We start from the raw sequence: 18447 nt of genomic DNA, 5'->3' as shown, positions 1-18447 counted from the left end.
TCCTTTCTCATCTTTTTGTCTTTTTGTCTTTTTTAAAGATTTTATTTATATATTCATGAGAGACACAGAGAGGCAGAGGTATAGGCAGAGGGAAAATGAGGCTCCATGCGGGGAGCCTAATGTGTGACTTGATTCCCCAGGACCCTGGGATCAGGACCTGAGCCAAAGCACAAACTGAACCACTGAGGCACCCAGGTGCCTTGCTGATTCAATTCCTTTGCTAGTTATGGGTCTGTTTATATTTTCTATTTCTTCCTATTTCAGTTTTGCTCGTTTGCACATTTCTAGGGATTTGTCCATTTCTTCCAGTTCTCCCAGTTTGTTAGCGTATAATCTTGCATAGTATTCGCTTATAATTGTCTTATTTTTCTGGTGTTGATTGTGATCTCTCTTCTCTCACTTGTGATTTTATTTATTTAGGTTTTCTCTTTTCTCGTTGATAAGGCTGGCTAGGGCTTGATCCATTTTATTAATTATTTTGAAGAACCAGCTCTTAGTTTCGCTATTCCATTCTACTGTTTTGTTGTTTCTGTATTGTTTATTTCTGCTCTCATCTTTATTTTTTCCCTTCTTCTGTAGGCTTTAGGCTTTGTTTGCTATTCCTTTACCAGCTCCTTTAGGTGTAGGGTTAGGTTGTGTATTGGAGACTTCTTGTTTCTTGAGGTAGGCCTGTATTGCTATGTACTTCCCTCTTAGGACTGCCTTTGCTACATCCCAGAGGTTTGGAGAAACATGTTTTCATTTTCATTTGTTTTAAATTTCCTCTTTAATTTCCTGGTTGCTCCATTCATTCTCTAGTAGGATGTTCATAATCTCCACGTATTTTTGGTCTGTCCAAATTTGTTCTTACTGTCGACTTTGAGTTTCATAGCCTCATTGTCCAAAAATGTATATGATGTGATACCAACCTTCTTGTACCTGTTGTACCTGTTGAGGGCTGATTTGTGGGCCATGATATGATCTGTTCTGGAGAATGTCCCATGTGCACTTGAAAGGAATGTGTATTCTGCTTTAGGATGAAATGTTGAGACTATATCTTTGAGTCCCTCTGGTCCAGTCTGTCAAGGCTCTTGTTCCCCTGTTGATTTTCTGCATAGACGATCGGTCCATTGCCATATATGGGTGTTAAAATCCCGTCATTGTATTATTATCAGTGAGTTCCTTTACGTTTGTTGTTAATTGGTTTCTATATTTCGGTACTCCTATGTTGGCAGCACAAATATTTAGTTGTTTGGACTTTTTTTTTTAAATTATTTTTTATTGGTGTTCAATTTACCAACAAGCAGAGTAACACCCATGCTCATCTAGGCAAGTGCCCCCCTCAGTGCCCATCACCCACTCACCCGCACCCCCTGCCCACCTCCCCTTCCAGCATCCCTTGTTTCTTTCTAAGAGTTAGGAGTCTTTATGTTCTGTCTCCCTTTCTGATATTTCCCACACATTTCTTCTCCATTCCCTTATATTCCCTTTCACTATTATTTATATTAACCAATTGAATGAGAACATATGTTTGTCCTTCTCTGATTGACTTACATCTCTCAGCGTAATACCTTCCAGTTCCATCCACGTTGAAGCAAATGGTGGGTATTTGTCGTTTCTAATGGCTCAGTAATATTCCATTGTATACATAAACCACATGTTCCTTATCCATTCATCTTTCAAAGGACTCCAAGCCTCCTTCCACATTTTGGCTATTGTGGACATTGCTGCTATAAACATCAGGGTGCAGGTGTCCCCGCGTTTCAGTGCATCTGAATCTTTGAGGTAAATCCCCAACAGTGCAATTGCTGGGTCGTAGGGCAGGTCTATTTTTAACTCTTTGAGGAACCTCTACACAGTTTTCCAGAGTGGTTGCACCAGTTCCCATTCCAACCAAAAGTGTAAGAGTCTTCCCTTTTCTGCGCATCCTCTCCAAGATTTGTTTTTTCTTGCCTTGTTAATTATCCCCATTCAGTGGTGTGAGGTGGTTCTCATTGTGGTTTCGATATGTATTTCCCTAATGGCAAGTGATGCAGAGCACTTTTTCATGTTCATGTTGGCCATGGCAATGTCTTCCTCTGTGAGATTTCTCATGTCTTTTGCCCATTTCATGATTGGATTCTTTGTCTCTTTGTTGTTGATTTTAAGAAGTTCTTTATCGATCTTTGAAACTAGCCCTTTATCTGATACGTCATTTGCAAATATCTTCTCCATTCTTTAGGTTGTCTTTTAGTTTTGTTGACTGTATCCTTTGCTATGCAAAAGCTTCTTATCTTGATGAAATCACAATAGTTCATTTTTGCTTTTGTTTCTTTTGCCTTTGTGGATGTATCTCCAAGAAGTTACTGTGGCCAAGTTCAAAAAACATGTTGCCTGTGTTCTCCTCTAGGATTTTGATGGACTCTTGTCTCACATTTAGATCTTTCATCCATTTTGCGATTATCTTTGTGTATGCTGAAAGAGAGTGGTCTAGTTTCATTCTTCTGCATGTGTATATCCATTTTTCCAGCACCATTTATTGAAGAGACTGTCTTTCTTCCAATCGATAGTCTTTCCACCTTTATTGAATATTAGTTGACCATAAAGTTCAGGGTACACTTCTGGGTTCTCTCTTCTGTTCCATTGATCCATTTGTCTGTTTTTGTGCCAGTACCACACTGTCTTGAACCACAGCTTTGTCGTACACCCTGAAATCTGGCATTGTGAAGCCCCAGATATGGCTGTCTTTTTTAAAATTCGCCTCGCTATTCAGGGTCTTTTCTGATTCCACACAAGTCTTTTTTTTATTATGATAGTCACACAGAGAGAGAGAGAGAGGCAGAGACACAGTGAGAGGGAGAAGCAGGCTCCATGCACTGGGAGCCTGACATGGGATTCTATCCCGGGTCTCCATGATCGTGCCCTGGGCTAAAAGCAAGTGCCAAATGGCTGCGCCACCCAGGGATCCTGATTACACACAAATATTAAAATAATTAGTTCTAACTCTCTGAAGAAAATCCATGGTATTTTGATAGGGTTTGCATTAAAGTTGAACATTGCCTTGGTAAAATTGACATTTTCACAATGTTAATTCTGCCAATCCATGAGTATGGAATATTTTTCCATCTCTTTGTGTCTTCCTCAATTTCTTTCAGAAGTGTTCTATAGTTTTTAGGGTATAGATCCTTTAACTCCATCGTTAGGTTTATTCCCAGGTATCTTATGCTTTTGGGTGCAATTTTAAATGAGATTGACTCCTTAATTTCTCTTTCTTCAGTCTCATTGTTAGTGTATAGAAATGCCATTGATTTCCAGGCATTGATTTTGTATCCTTGAATGCTACTAAATTGCTGTATGAGTTCTAGCAACCTTGGGGTGGAGGCTTTTGGGTTTTCTATGTAGAGTATCATGTCATCGGTGAAGAGGGAGAGTTTAACTTCTTCTTTGCCAATTTGAATGCCTTTATTTCTTTTTGTTGTCTGATTGCTGAGGCAGGACTTCCAGTACTACGTTGAATAGCAGTGGTGAGAGTGGACATCCCTGTCTTGTTCCTGATCTTAGGGGAAAGGCTCCCAGTGCTGCCCCATTGAGAATGATATTTGTAGTGGGCTTTTCATAGATGGCTTTTAAGATGTTGAGGAATGTTCCCTCTATCCCTATGCTCTGAAGTGTTTTGACCAGGAATGGATGCTCTATTTTGTCAAATGCTTTCTCTGTATCTAATGAGATGATCACATTGTTCTTGGTTTTTCTCTTGCTAATGTGATGAATCACATTGATTGTTTTACGAGTGTTGAACCAGCCTTGTGTCCCGGGGATAAATCCTACTAGGTCATGGTGAATAATTTTCTTAATTTATTGTTGGATCCTATTGGCTAGTATCTTGTTGAGAATTTTTGCATCCATGTTCATCAGGGCTATTGATCTATAATTCTTTTTGGTGGGGTCTTTGTCTGGTTTTAGAATTAAGGTGATGCTGGCTTCATAGAACGAATTTGGAAGGACTCCATCTCTTTCTATCTTTCCAAACAGCTTTAGTAGGATAGGTATGGTTTCTTCTTTAGACGTTTGATAGAATTCCCCTGGGAAGCCATCTGGCCCTGGACTTTTGTGTCTTGGGAGGTTTTGGATGACTGCTTCAATTTCCTCCTTGGTTATTGGCCTGTTCAGGTTTTCTATTTCTTCCTGTTCCAGTTTTGGTAATTTGTGGCTTTCCAGGAATGCGTCCATTTCTTCTAGATTGCCTAATTTATTGGCGTATGGCTGTTCATAATGTTTTTAAAATAGTTTGTATCTCCTTGGTGTTGGTAGTGACCTCTCCTTTCTCATTCATGATTTTATTAATTTGAGTCTTCTCTCTCTTCTTTTTAATAAGGTTGGCTAATGGTTTATCTATCTTCTTAATTCATTCAAAGAACAAACTACTCGTTCCGTTGATCTGTTCCACAGTTCTTCTGGTCTCGATTTCCTTGAGTTCTGCTCGAATTTTAATTAACTCTCTTCTTCTGTTGCGTGTAGGATCTATCTGCTTTTTCTTCCTCTAGCCCCTTTATGTGTAAGGTTAGCTTTTGTATTTGAGTAGTTTCCTGTTTCTGAATGGATTCTTGTATTGTGATGTATTTCCCCCTTAGGACCGCTTTTGCTGCATCCCAAAGATTTTGAACGGTTGTATGTTCATTCTCATTAGTTTCCATGTATCTTTTTAATTCTTCCTTCATTTCCTGGTTGACCTTTTCTTCTTTTAACAGGATGATCCTTCACCTCCACATGTTTGAGGTCCTTCCAAACTTCTTGTTGTGATTTAGTTCTAATTTCAATGCATTATGGTCTGAGAATATGCAGGGGACTATCCCAATCCCTTGGTATTGGTTCAGACCCTATTTGTGACCCAGTATGTGGTCTATTCTGGAGAAAGTTCCATGTGCACTTGAGAAGAATGTGTATTCAGTTGAGTCTGGATGTAAAGTTCTGTAGATTTCTATGAAATCCATCTGCTCCAGTGTATCATTTAAAGCTCTTCTTTCTTTGGAAATGTTGTCCTTAGAGACCTATCGAGGGTAGAAAGAGCTAGATTGAAGTCACCAAGTATAAGTGTATTATTATCTACGTATTTCTTCACTTTGGTTATTAATTGGTTTAAATATTTGGCAGCTCCTACATTCTGGGCATATATTGAGGATTGTAAAGTCCTCTTGTTGGATAGATCCCTTAAGTATTATTTAGTTTTCCTCTTCATCTCTCACTACAGTCCTCGGGGTAAATTTTAGTTTATCTGATATAAGAATGGCTACCCCTGTTCTCTTTTGAGGACCCTTTGAATGGTAAATTTTTCTCCAACATTTCATTTTCAGGTTGTAGGTGTCCTTCTGTCTAATATGAGTCTCTTGTAGACAGCAAATAGATGGGTCCTGCTTTTTTATCCAGTCTGAAACCCTGCGCCTTTTGATGGGGTCATTAAGCCTGTTCACGTTCAGTGTTACTATCGACAGATATGAGTTTAGTGTCATCATGATATCTTTTCAGCTCTTGTTTTGTGGATTGTTCCACTGAACTTCTTAAAGGGGAATTTTAAGAGTCCCCCTTAAAATTTCTTGCAGAGCTGGTTTGGAGGTCAAATATTCTTTCAGTTCCTGCCCTTCTTGGAAGCTCTTTATCTCTCCTTCCATTTTGAATGAGAGCCTTGCTGGATAAAGTATTCTTGGTTGCATGTTCATCTCATGGAGGACCCTGAATAATCCTGCCAGCCCTTTCTGGACTGCCAGGTCACTGTGGAGAGGTCTGCTGTTACCCTAATGCTCCTCCCCATAAAGGTCAGGATTTTCTTGTCTCTTGCTGCTTTAAGGATCTTCTCTTTATCTTTGGAATTTGCAAGCTTCACTATTAAATGTCGAGGTGTTGGACAGTTTTTATTGATTTTAGGGGGGGATCTCTCTATTTCCTGGATCTGAATGCCTGTTTGCCTTCCCAGATTAGGAATGTTTTCAGCTAGGATTTGTTCAAATACATATTCTGGCCCTCTGTCCATTTTGGCACCCTCGGGAACCCCAATTACACGTAGGTTTTTCTTCCTCAGGCTGTCGTTTAATTCCCTTAATCTGTCTTCCTTGTCTTTTAATTGTCTGTCTCTTTTTTCCTGTTTCCTTCTTTGCCATCAACTTGTCTTCTATGTCACTCACTCGTTCTTCCACCTCGTTATCCCTCGTCCTTTAGACTTCCAGTTTGGATTGCATATCATTCAATTGATTTTTAATTTCGGCCTGATTGGATCTAAATTCTGCAGTCATGAAGTCTCTTGAGTCCTTTATGCTTTTTTCTAGAGCCACCAGTAGCTGTATTATAGTGCTTCTGAATTTGCTTTCTGACATTGAATTGTAATCCAGATTTTGTAACTCTGTGGGAGAGACGACTGTTTCTGATTCTTTCTTTTGAGGTGAGGTTTTCCTTCGAGTCATTTTGCTGAGTGCAGAGTGGCCAAAAACAAATTGAATTGGGAAAAGGAGAAAAAGAGAGGAGAGAAAGAAGGAAAGAAAAGAGAAAAAGGAAAAAGAATAAATGAATAAAGAAGGAAAAAAGAGAAAGAAAAGAAAGAAAGTGGAGAAAGAGGGTGGGGGAAGCAATCAGAAATAAAAAAAAAACATGGGGGAGTATCTTCTGATTCTGTATACTTTAAGTCCCTTGACCTCCCTTGGACTTGTCCGTCTAGCTGGTCTTCTGGGGGAGGGTCCTGTTGTGCTGATTTTCAGGTGTTAGCACGTGGGGGAGCTGCTCTGTCCCCTGCCTGGTGCAGGGCTCAGTGCAGTTAGTTTATCCCATGAGGCCCCAGGAGGAACAACCCCAGTGGCAGCGGTCAGCTCTGGAAACCTCTATTCAGCCCCCGCAGTAACTCAGGAGCAGTCCATCTGCAGGGCCTGGAGGCTCTTGGGCAGGGCCGCTGATCTGCTCAGCTCTGAGCAGGAGCGTCCTTGCTATCCTGGGCCCTCCGTGCCTCTGCCTGTCCCAGCAGAGGCCAAATCCTGGGTTGTGTCCTGGCGCCCTGTGCTCCGGGGCCTGCGCTGTTGGATTCTCGCTCCTGGCCATACAGCTGCCTCACTGCAGAGCCACCGCCCGAGCCCCTCCGAGTTCCTCCTGGAGCTGCGCAGCCCCCTCCACACGGCGCCTCTTCCTTTGCAGGAGACGCCACCGCCAAGGTGCTCCCGGGGCCGCTCAAACTCCTACACGCAGAGCCACCACCGGAGCCCCTCAGTGCTACTCCCTGGTCAATGCCTGTGCCCTGCAGCCCTTAGGGAGCTCGGTGCACTCTCCTGGGAGTGCAGGTCTCTGTTAGTGTCCCAGGGAGCCCTATAGCATCCCCACCCTCCTGGGGTTCTTCTCTGACTCCTTGAAGGTGCCATTCCGCCCTGGAAGATTGGTGCAGCTCCTCCTTCTCCCAGGACAGAGCTCTTCTGTCCTGTGGACACTCACCCCGGCCTTAGCCGGGCTCCTCTCAGGGCCCTTCATACTTGGATGCCTTTAGTTTCTTTATTTCTTTTTTCCGTCTTCCTACCTTGATAGAATCACGAACTTTTCTCACTGTAGCATTCGATCTGGGCTCTGTTTAAATCTCAGGCCAAATTCGTAGATTTTCAGGATGATTTGAAGGTTATCTAGGTAATTTGGTGGGGACAGGTGATTTGGAGACTCTACACTTCCGCCATTTTTGCCCCTCCTCCTGTATGTTGCCTTTTAGCTTTGTTTGTTTCCTTCACTTTGCAGAAGCTTTTCAATTTGATGAAGTCCCAATAGTATTTTTGCTTTGTTTCCCTCACCTCACAGGCATATCTAGAAAGAAGATCCAATGGCCAATGTCAAAGACGTTGCTGCCTATCTTTTCTTCTTTGTATGGTTTCAGGTCTCACATTTAGGTCTTTCATCCATTTTGAATTTATTTTTTATATATATGGTGTAAGAAAGTGGTCCAGTTTCATTCTTCTGCATGTGGCTGCCTGGTTTTCCCAACACCATTTGTTCTTATCCTGGGGTCAGGGTTAGGGTTTCTTGAAGAGACTGTCTTTGTGCCTTTGGATATTCCTTCCTGCCTCGTTGTCGATTAATGGATCATAGAGTTACAGGTTTGTATCTTGTTTCGGCTTTCCATTCTGTTCTATTGATCTAAGTGTCTCCTGTTGGGAGATTCTTGATTGCTAATTCAATTTCTCTGCTGGTTATATGTCGGTTCAAGTTTCTTATTTCTTCCTTCTTCATTTTTGCTATGTTATATATTTCCAGGAATTGATCTATTTCTTCCAGATTCTAGGTTGCTGGCATATAATTTTTCTTAATGTTCTCTTATAATCTTTTGTTTTTCTGTAGTGTTGGTTGATATTTCTCTTTTCTCATTTGTGATTTTATTTGGGTCCTTTCTCATCTTTTTATCTTTTTTCTTTTTTAAAGATTTTATTTATCTATTCATGAGAAACACAGAGAGGCAGAGGTATATGTAGAGGGAAAATGAGGCTCCATGCAGGGAGCCTGATGTGTGATGTGATCCCCTAGGACTCTGGGAACATGACCTGAGCCAAAGAAGATGCTCAACCACTGAGGCACCTAGGTGACTAGGTGCAATTCCTAGCTAGCAATTCCTTTGCTAGTTATGGGTCTGTTCACATTTCCTATTTCTTCCTATTTCAGTTTTGCTCATTTGCACATTTCAAGGGATTTGTCCATTTCTTCCAGGTCTCCCAATTTGTTTGCATATAATTTCATAGTATTCCCTTATAATTGTCTAATTTTTCTGCTGTTGATTGAGATCTCTCTTATCTCATTTGTGATTTTATTTATTTAGGTCTTTTCTCTTTTCTCATTGATAAGGCTGGCTATGGTTTGATCCATTTTATTAATTATTTTGAATAACCAGCTCTTAGATTCGTTATTCCATTCTACTGTTTTGTTGTTTCTGTATTGTTTATTTCTGCTCTCATCTTTATTTTTTCCCTTCTTCTGTAGGCTTTAGGCTTTGTTTGCTATTCCTTTACCAGCTCCTTTAGGTATAGGGTTAGGTTGTGTTTTGGAGACTTCTTGTTTCTTGAGGTAGGCCTGTATTGCTTTGTACTTCCCAGTTAGGACTGCCTTTGCTAAATCTCAGAGTTTTGGAGAAACATGTTTACATTTTCATTTGTTTTAAATTTCCTCTTTAATTTCCTGGTTGATCCATTCATTCTCTAGTAGGATGTTCATAATCTCCACGTATTTTTGGTCTGTCCAATTTTTTTTCTTACTTTTGGCTTCAAGTCTTATAGCGTCGTGGTCCGAAAATATACAGAGTGTGATATCAACCTTCTTGTACCTGTTGAGGGCTGATTTGTGGGCCATGATATGATCTGTTCTGGAGAATGTCCCATGTGCACTTGAAAGGAATGTGTATTCTGCTTTAGGAAAAAATATTCAGACTATATGTGTTGAGTCCCTGTGGTCCAGTGTGTCAAGGCTATTGTTCCCCTGTTGATTTTCTGCATAGACGATCGGTCCATTACAATAAGTGGGTGTTAAAATCCCCTGTCATTGTATTATTATCAGTGAGTTCCTGTACGTTTGTTGTTAATTGGTTTTTATTATTTAGGTACTCCCATGTTGGCAGCATAAATATTTAGTTCTTGGATCTTTGTTTTAAATAAATTTTTTTTTATTGGTGTTGAATTGACCAACATACCGAATAACACCCAGTGCTCATCCCATCAAGTGTTCCCCTCAGTGCCCATCACCCATTCACCCCCACTTCCCGCCCTCCTCCCCTTCTAGCACCCCTAGTTCATTTCTCAGAGTAGGAGTCTTTATGTTCTGTCTCCCTTTCTGATATTTCCTACACAATTCTTCTCCATTCCCTTATATTGCCTTTCACTATTATTTATATTCCCCAAATGAATGAGAACATACACTGTTTGTCCTTTTCCGATTGACTTACTTCACTCAGCATAATACCTTCCAGTTCCATCCATGTTGAATTAAATGGTGGGTATCTGTCTTTTCTAATGGCTGAGTAATATTCCATTGTATACATAAACCACATCTTCTTTATCCATTCAATTTTCAATGGACACCGAGGCTACTTCCACAGCTTGGTTATTGTGGACATTCCTAATATAAACATCGAGGTGCCGGTGTCCCGGCGTTTCATTGCATGTGAATATTTGCGGTAAATCCCCAACAGTGCAATTTCTGGGTCGTTGTGCCATTCTATTTTTATCTCATTGAGGAACCTCCACAGAGTTTTCCAGAGTGGCTACACCAGTTCACATTCCCACCAACAGTGGTTTCTATATTTAGGTACTCCCATGTTGGCAGCATAAATATTTTGTTGTTTGATCATGATAGAGAGTCTTTTTAATTATGAAATAATGCCCTTCTTCATCACTTCTTACAGTATTTGTTCTTTCTTTTTTGAAATTTAAAATATTTATTTATTTATTCATGAGAATTACACAGAGAAGCAGAGGAAGGAACATAGAGTGAGAGGCAGGCTCCCCAAAGGGAGGCTGATGTGGGACTTGATCCTTGGATCCCAGAATCACACCTGAGCCGAAAGCAGATGCTCAACCACTGAGCCACCAGGTGTCCCCCAGGGTTTGGTTTCAAATCTCATTTGTCTGATATAAGTATGGGTCCTCCATCTTTCTTTTGATATCCATTAGCATCATAGATTATTTTCTATCCCCTGACTTTCAATCTGTTGGTGTCTATAGGTCTAAGGTGAGCATCTTGTAGTCAGCGTACAGATGGATGTTGTTTTTTTAATAATAATTTTATTTATGATAGTGTGAGAGAGAGCGAGAGAGAGAGAGAGAGGCAGAAAATTAGGCAGAGAGAGAAACAGGCTCCCCACCAGGAGCCCAATATGGGACTCGTTCCAAGACTCCAGGATCACACCCTGATTCAAAGACAGAGGCTCAACCCCTGAGCCACCCAGACATCCCGGATCCTGTTTTTTAAGCCCCTCTGATACCATATATCTTTTTATTGGAGCATTTAGTCTATCAGCATTCAGAGTGATTATTCAAAGATATGAACTTTGTGCATTTGTGTTACCGGAAGAGTTGGTGTTTCTGGTGACGTTCTCTGGGCCTTTCTCGTCTTTGTTGCTTTTGGTCTCTTTTTTTCCCCCACTAGAAGAGTCCATCTTAAAATTCCGTACTGGACTGGTTAATTGGTCATGAACTCCTTTATATGTTGCCTGTCTGGGAAAATCTTTCTCCCTCCTTCTCTCCCGTATGACACCCTTGCTGAAGAAAGAATTCATACAAATTGGACTCCAATAAAAAGAAATTTAAAAACATAAAATAAATTTTTGCTATTATGATTGAGGAAAATGGCATTTAGGTTGAAAAAGCAGAAGCTGAAAGAGAGGAGGAAAGATTTCACCCTCCGTAGCCTTCATAGGGACCTGGTTTCCTTTCCTAGGAGGGCCCCCCGCCTCCGGAGGATGCTTCCTGCCCCTCTGTCCTCCTTTCTGGAACACAGCAAAGACATCTCCGTACCTCCAACACCTCTGCAGTCATGACTTATAGCGTTTTCCAAATATCCTATTGGGGACAACATTGTAGATTATGTAACCATCTGGCTGCTGTTTGACAACATTGGGGGGATTCCGACTTTTGTGGTTTTGAGCTGCGTGTGTGTCTATCACATGCAGCTATCCCATGCAGCCATCAGATCCTCTGGCTGGGTCACCCAAAACCCCGAAACTGTTGGCAGAACATCATTTCTGGTGCTGGCGCTGGGCAGCTAGCTGGGCTCTGTTGCCATGATGGGGCTCACTCATGCAGGAACTTTCAGCTGGAAGGTCAGCAGAGCTGGAAGTTCCGGCTCAGCCACATTCCCATGTACAGCAGTGGGTACGGCCTCCCCTAGAAGGCACGTGGGGAGGTCAGCTGTGTGTGCCTGGAGGTGCCCTTGCAGGGGCTGGTTAGCGCCTAGGTGTTGCTCCCTCCTCCTTTCTGGGGGTCTCTCCATGCCCCGTGCACATAGTTCTGGGAGACACAGAAATGGGTTGGCTCTGAATTTTCACACCACAACACTTTATTGGCTTTCTACAGCAAAGGCTCAGAGCCATGAGTTCGTGCCTTCCCCTGGGGAAGGAGACCTTTCTGTCCTTTAAGGGGGGGCAAGAATCACACGGGGTGGGGGGGCGGGTGCTGGAGTCCCCCACCTGGGAGAATGTGTGGACTCCGGGTGGGGGCAAGTGTCCTGAGGTTTCACCCTGATTGACGGTTCTGAGGATAGCAGAGCTGACCTGGATCTGTCGCTCATGGCCTCCTGCTCTGGGTCCCTGCAGGGCATCAGGACCCCGGCTTCAGGCTCTCTGGGGCTGGAGCACCTGGAGGAGTCTGCCTCCTGGTGTGGGTGTGGGTGGGCCCCACCGGCTTACCCTTCCTCTCCCCACACTGGTGGGTCCTGGGATCCCCAGGGCTGCCCTAGATCAGCGACCTGGATCTGTGGGGCACGCCCAGGGCCCAGGAGGCCACATACAGCTCTGAGAGGGCTCACTCAGCCCAGGGCCAGAATCCAGGGCTGGCCAGGGCCATGGGGGCCTGATTCCATTAGTCTTTGAGTTGGGACTGGTGTGGGCTCAAATCAACCCAGCCCCCAAAGAGCCTAGGCCCAAGTCAGCCCAGGTCCCTCTGGGTTAGGGGCTGGTGTCCTGTGCAGGTTGTGCCGCCCTCCAGGAGGAAGAGTAGGAGGAGGCAGGTCACAGTGCTTCCTCTGCTCCATGCACCTGCACCCACCCTGTCGGGGGCTCCCTGTCTTTCCTCCTCCCTGCAACCCCTGGATACACTATGGGACACCGGGCTTCTGATGGTAGCAGGCTGTCCAGAGAACCATGGGGAGGCTGACCATGTCCCACAGGGGGCAGCTGCACCGGGTCCTTGCTGAGGGGCGATGGTGTGTGAGTGGATGGTGTGTGGGCAGGGGTATGATGGTGGTGGATTGAGGGGGATGGTGTATGGGGGATGGTGTTGGGGTATAGTGTGGGTGGGGTTTGTGTGGGGGTGTGTGGGTTTGAGGGGGATGGTGTAGGGGGGATGCCATGAGGGATAATGATGTAGGGGGATAGTGTGTGGGTGGGGAATGAAGGGGATGGCGTGGGGGGCCTGCAGACACAGGGCATCCCCTTTCTCTAAGATGCACACCAAGACATCTACAGATAAAGGCGACCACAGTCTTAGGTTTATTGTGACACCTGCCTCAGGGGCCCCGTGTGGTCAGTTCAGGGCCCTGGCTGGACTGGGCGCATTATCTGGGGGTCATCATACTATGTATGTTTACAAATTGCAAGTTGTCTCAAATTAAATGCATAGAATTTAGAAATATATAAAGCACCGAGGGTGGGTGTCACTCTGACCCTTCAGACCCTCATCGGATCAATGTGTGTCCTCCTCCAGTCACAGCCATGCAACCTGCCCCCAGGTCCCCTTAATGCCCCCATGGCCCCCACCCAGGCACCTGGTTTTCAGGGTGCCGTCCGTCACCCCTTTGGGGATCAGCTCACATCGCAACCCCTGGAGGCCCCATCCTAGTGGCCTCCTCATCCCTGAGACACCAGGGGTAGAGACACGGAGGTCATCCCCAGCACCCTACCATGCCACTGTGTTTTGTTGGCTGCTGTTCTTCCCCTGGCCTCAGAAGCCCCATGTTCCCTTCCCAGAAGCCACCAGTCCTCCCCCGGTTCCCATTCCCCCTGGCACCTCAGCCTCACCCTACCCCGTAGTAGTCCCAAAACATGATGTGACTGCTGAACGTCATGTTGATGTCCAGGTCCACCTGCTTGATGTCCCTGGAGGAGACCAGGGCCTCTTATTTCATTTCCTGTGTGAATACCATGGAGGAGGAGCCAGCGTCAGGGACTCAGACCCTGACATGTCACCAGGTGCCATCCTGGGCAGGGAGCCCAGGGGCCACCATGGGATTGTGTCCTGCGGAATCCTCCTTCCTTCCCCTGGGAAGTTGGGGACGGCGGGAGTGCCCAGCATGCCCATGGACCTGTGTGAGGGCCTGTGCCCAGCTGTTGTGGGCGGGGAGGTGACTGAGGTTCAGCCTGGGTGGGAGGGGACAGGAGGTCAGTCCAGGTGGGAAGGGGACATGGGGGTGTTGTGCACAAGATGGCGAATCCGAAAAACCACTAAGGAGCCGACACTGATGCAAACAAATGAGAGTTGTTTTACAAACTCGAGCATGGGTCCAAGTGTACCCCACAGAGTAGAGCAGGGAGTTGGACACCGAGGACGGTTTTAACTTAGTTTTAAGGGCCTGGTCTTGGGGACCTCCAGAAGGGCTGGAGCAATTCCTCAAGTTCTGTTCACTTTTTGATATGGGGCCTTCAAGGGCATTGAGCACTCTTCTCATTCTAATAGGGGCTTCCAGCCCTTGGATTCGGCTCAGTTTTTATTCTATTCTGGGGCATTCTGGACATTAAGCTGTAAATTTTTGTTTTTTTCCTGTATCTGAAGTAATGTAAATTTCAGCTCTTCTTCACAGGGGCCTGGGATTGCTGGCTGTGTGCAAATGCTGAACTTAAAGTGGAATGGCCGTAATGTTCTCGGCCTCCCCACGTCCCGTCCCATACTCTCTAGCTCCTGCCGCCCTCCCCAGAGCTCCTAAGAGAGCAATTGCAAATGACCTCAACGTGGCAGCCTGTGTTGGGGGACAAGCCCCGGGATTTGCGATCAGGAAGACCTGGAGATCGGCGTATCGGCTATGCAGCGTGATTTGATGCTGCAGACTCTTATTCCCTAAGGCTATCTTGACAACTGACTTTGTACATAGAAAAGTTCTCCTTTGCCTTTAAAAGATGAGGAGCAAGTCAAAGCATTTTTTCTCTGCCCATCTGATTGCTCAGATTCCAATCTGAGACGTATTGACTTTTAATATGGATAATGTACTATCCGTAGTAGTATTGTTAATATATTCTGACACTAGTAATTCAGAGGGATGAGGCTTTCTCAACTATTTCTTCACAGCTCAGTCACTCATCAGAAAATGCATCTTTATGGATTTGGAAATAACTGAGAGACATTATTACCAATGGTCCTATTATTATGTGAAGGATTCTTCCCTGAAATTCTTCCCCTGTTTCAACTGACACTGAAACACTGTGAACTCTTTGGAAGACAAATGTCAAGGAGATAAATGTTATGCCTTGCTAATTTTAAATGCACTTGCAAATTGGTGTCTATTATAATAGAAGTTTTTTAATCTGATTTTTGCTATTTATTATCCTTTCCTGCTTTTCAGGTTGAGAATGCATTGTACGTGTTCATAAGTGTTTTTCTTTCCTTCTGATATAAAATTTTTACTTTGTTCCCAATGAAGGAACTCTCTAAGAATAAGGCAAAAGTTACTTCAACTATTCTTGAAATGTCTTCACACTTGGAGCCTGATTTATTTAACTCAATTTTCAAAATAAATCTTGTTTATTGGAATAAAAACAAAGATTTATAGGGAAATTGAGAAGATAGTAAGAGAATTCTCATTCACTTGCACTCAATTTTTCCAATTATTGATATATTAGTATGGTTCAAATATTAGCTAATGAATCAATATTAAAATATTTGCATTAACCAAGGACAATGCTTTATTCAGATTTCCTTAGTTTTTGCTTAGTTACCATTCCTCATATCACACTCCATTTGTCCTCATGTTTTCTTAGGCTCCTCTGGATTGTGACAGTCTTTCAGTCTTTCCTTGTTGTCTTTGAACTGGAATGCTTTGAGAAGTAGAGTATTTTGTAAAATTTCCCTCAGTGGGACATGTCTGTTATCTCATGATTGAACTGTTTTTGTGGATTATATACAGAGATATACTGATTTTTTATTATTATCATATAAAGGATAGATACTATCAACATAATTTATCAGTCTTGGTATCCATCTGATCATCTTGCTGATGTAGTGTTTGTCAGCTTTCTCCGTAGTAAAGTGATTCTTTATTGTTATTGTTATTATTATTCTTAATATTATATTATCATTATTTTTAAGGTTTTTCATAATATATTTTATAGAAGGCAGTTACTATGTGTATTGCACACATAAGAGTGGGAAGGTATGCTCATGAACTTGAGGGTGGAATGTCTGCACAAATTGTTTGAAATTCTTCTACATGGGAGATTTCTCTTCATTCTGGGTTTGTGTCTTTTTCAAAGACGCTATTTAATTAATTGAGAGAGAGAGGAGAGAAAAACCATGAGCGAGAGGGGCAGAGGAAGAAGGAGAAGCAGGTTCCCTGCTGAATAGGGAGTCTTCCTTGGGACCTGGATCATGATCTGAGCCTAAGTCAGAAGCTTAACTGACTGAGCCACCCAGGTGCCACTTTTTCTTCCTTCTTTTTTTTTCTTAATAATAAATTTATTTTTGTGTGTGTGTTCAATTTGCCCACATACAGAATAACACCCAGTGCTCATCCCATCAAGTGCCCCCCTCAGTGCCCATCACACATTCACCCCCACCCCAGCCCTCCTCCCCTACCATCACCCCTAGTTCGTTTCCCAGAGTTAGGAGTCTTTATGTTCTGTCTCCCTTTCTGATATTTCCCACACATTCCTTCTCCCTTCCCTTATATTCCCTCTCACTATTATTTATATTCCCCAAGTGAATGAGAACATACAATGTTTGTCCTTCTCCGATTGAGTTACTTCACTCAGCATAATGCCTTCCAGTTACATCCACGTTGAAGCAAATGGTGGGTATTTGCCATTTATAATGGCTGATCAAGGCCCACCTTTTCTCTCTCTTCATCTTCTGAGTCTCCTATGATATGAATGTTATTGCTTTAATAAGTGGCTGAGTTCCCTATGTCTGCCTCTGTGGTCCATAACCTTCCTTGTTTTTAAGGCTTCCACTTGGGACTGCATCTCAGTTATAGCATTTTTAACTTTGGCTTGACTAGATTTTAGTTGTTTTATTTCTACAGGAAGGGATTCTCCAGTTTTCTTCTGTGCTCTTTTTCCAGCCCAGCTGCTGTCTTTATAATCATTGTTTTAAACTGTATTTAGACATCATATATGTGAATGGATGAACTTCCTGGCTGTGAGTACTACCTCATGTTATTTTATGAAGGTGAATTTCTCCATCTCATTATTTTTTCCAAAAAAAAAAAAGAAGGAAGAAAAAGAAAAACCAAGAAAAACAATAAATTTGCCCTCCTAAAAGAACACCAGATTATTTTGGCCTGCTTGTTAAAAGATTCTAAATCCCAAAATAAGAAACACAATTAAAGTACCATGAAACTAAACATAAGAAATATATAAGGTACATACATAAAATTTAAAATAAGGCAATTTATAAACTAGAATCAAAGAAAATACATGAAAATAAAGCACAAAGTACAAAGGAAGCTAGACCCTACTTTCCAGGCAGAGCTGAAGCTCTGCAGCCTCTGCGGTCCAACAACTTGGTGGCAGCAAGTGGTCTGTGCGTGGTCTGGGAATGGCCCATGGCGCTGATTGTCAGGTGCACATCTGCCTGGGAGATGCACCTGTGGGGTCAGAGGTGGGGTGGGCTTCAGCGCCTCGGCCTCCAGCGGGTGGCACTGTGCTGCTCCCTGAGACTCCGTGCTAATGGGAGGGATGCGGGTGGGGATGCTGGGTCCTCTAGCTCTGGGGCTGAGCATCCCGCCCCCCAGTCTGCAGGCCCACCACAGAAGAGCCGCCAAGCCCCCGGGTCTCTGCTGCTTCTCTCAGAATCCTGCTTTCACTCTGCCCTCATCCGAGTTTCTTTTGGTTTTGTTTTTTATCTCAGTCTGTTGTGCCCAAGATTGCGAATTCGGGAAATCACTGAGAAGCCGACACGAATGCAAACACATGAGGGTTTATTTACAAGATCAAGATAGTGTCCTAGTATACCCGACAGAGTGGAGCAGGGACTTGGACCCCGATGTGGGTTTTTGCTTAGTTTTAAGGGCTGGTCTTGGGGACCTCCAGAAGGGCTGGAGCAATTCCTCAACTTCTGTTTACATTTTGATATGGGGCCTTCAAGGGCATTGAGTTCTGTTCTCATTCTAATAGGGCCTTCCTGTCCTTGTCCTGGGCTCAGTTTTGATTCTATAGTGGAGCTTTCTAGGTCATTAAACTGTAAACAGCAAAGGTTCCACACCTGGAAGGGGGACGTACACTGTCCCTATATGCTGAAGATGCGGTGCTAGAAGAAGGAAACCCGAGAGCCTCTACCAAAACCTGTTAGAACTAAGGAGTGAGTTCAGTAAAGTCACGGACACAAACTGACCCTAGAGCAGAGTAGCCTTGCTGTGTCCCGACAATGAGCACTCAGGAAAAAAATGAAGTTGTGACTCCCTTCTCAGGAGCATCAAGGAGAATTAATAATGAGACTGAACCAAAGGAGCACAAGACTTCTGCACTGAGCCATACCAGGCTCTGGGAGGCCATCCTGGGCTCGTTGGGTGAGAGCCTCATCTTGTGAAAATGTCCGCAGTTCCTGAATCCACCCTCAGATTCAATGTCACTCCTAT

The 18447-nt window shown here is 43.5% G+C and overlaps 1 long non-coding RNA gene across 1 annotated transcript in view; it reads left to right on the top strand.

Annotated features, from left to right (window-relative positions):
- LOC140615229 (uncharacterized) overlaps positions 1-15919 on the top strand; it is a 29501-nt gene extending 13582 nt beyond the window's left edge. Inside the window, exon 3 of the long non-coding RNA XR_012016021.1 lies at positions 14451-15919. This is a non-coding gene — a long non-coding RNA (uncharacterized lncRNA). The remainder of the gene's footprint in view (positions 1-14450) is intronic.
- Positions 15920-18447: the final 2528 nt, after the last annotated feature.

This window comes from Canis lupus, chromosome 23, assembly GCF_048164855.1.
Source record: "Canis lupus baileyi chromosome 23, mCanLup2.hap1, whole genome shotgun sequence".
In the NCBI taxonomy this organism is placed as follows: Eukaryota; Metazoa; Chordata; class Mammalia; order Carnivora; family Canidae; genus Canis; species Canis lupus.
This window is presented reverse-complemented; position numbering and strand designations above follow the sequence as displayed.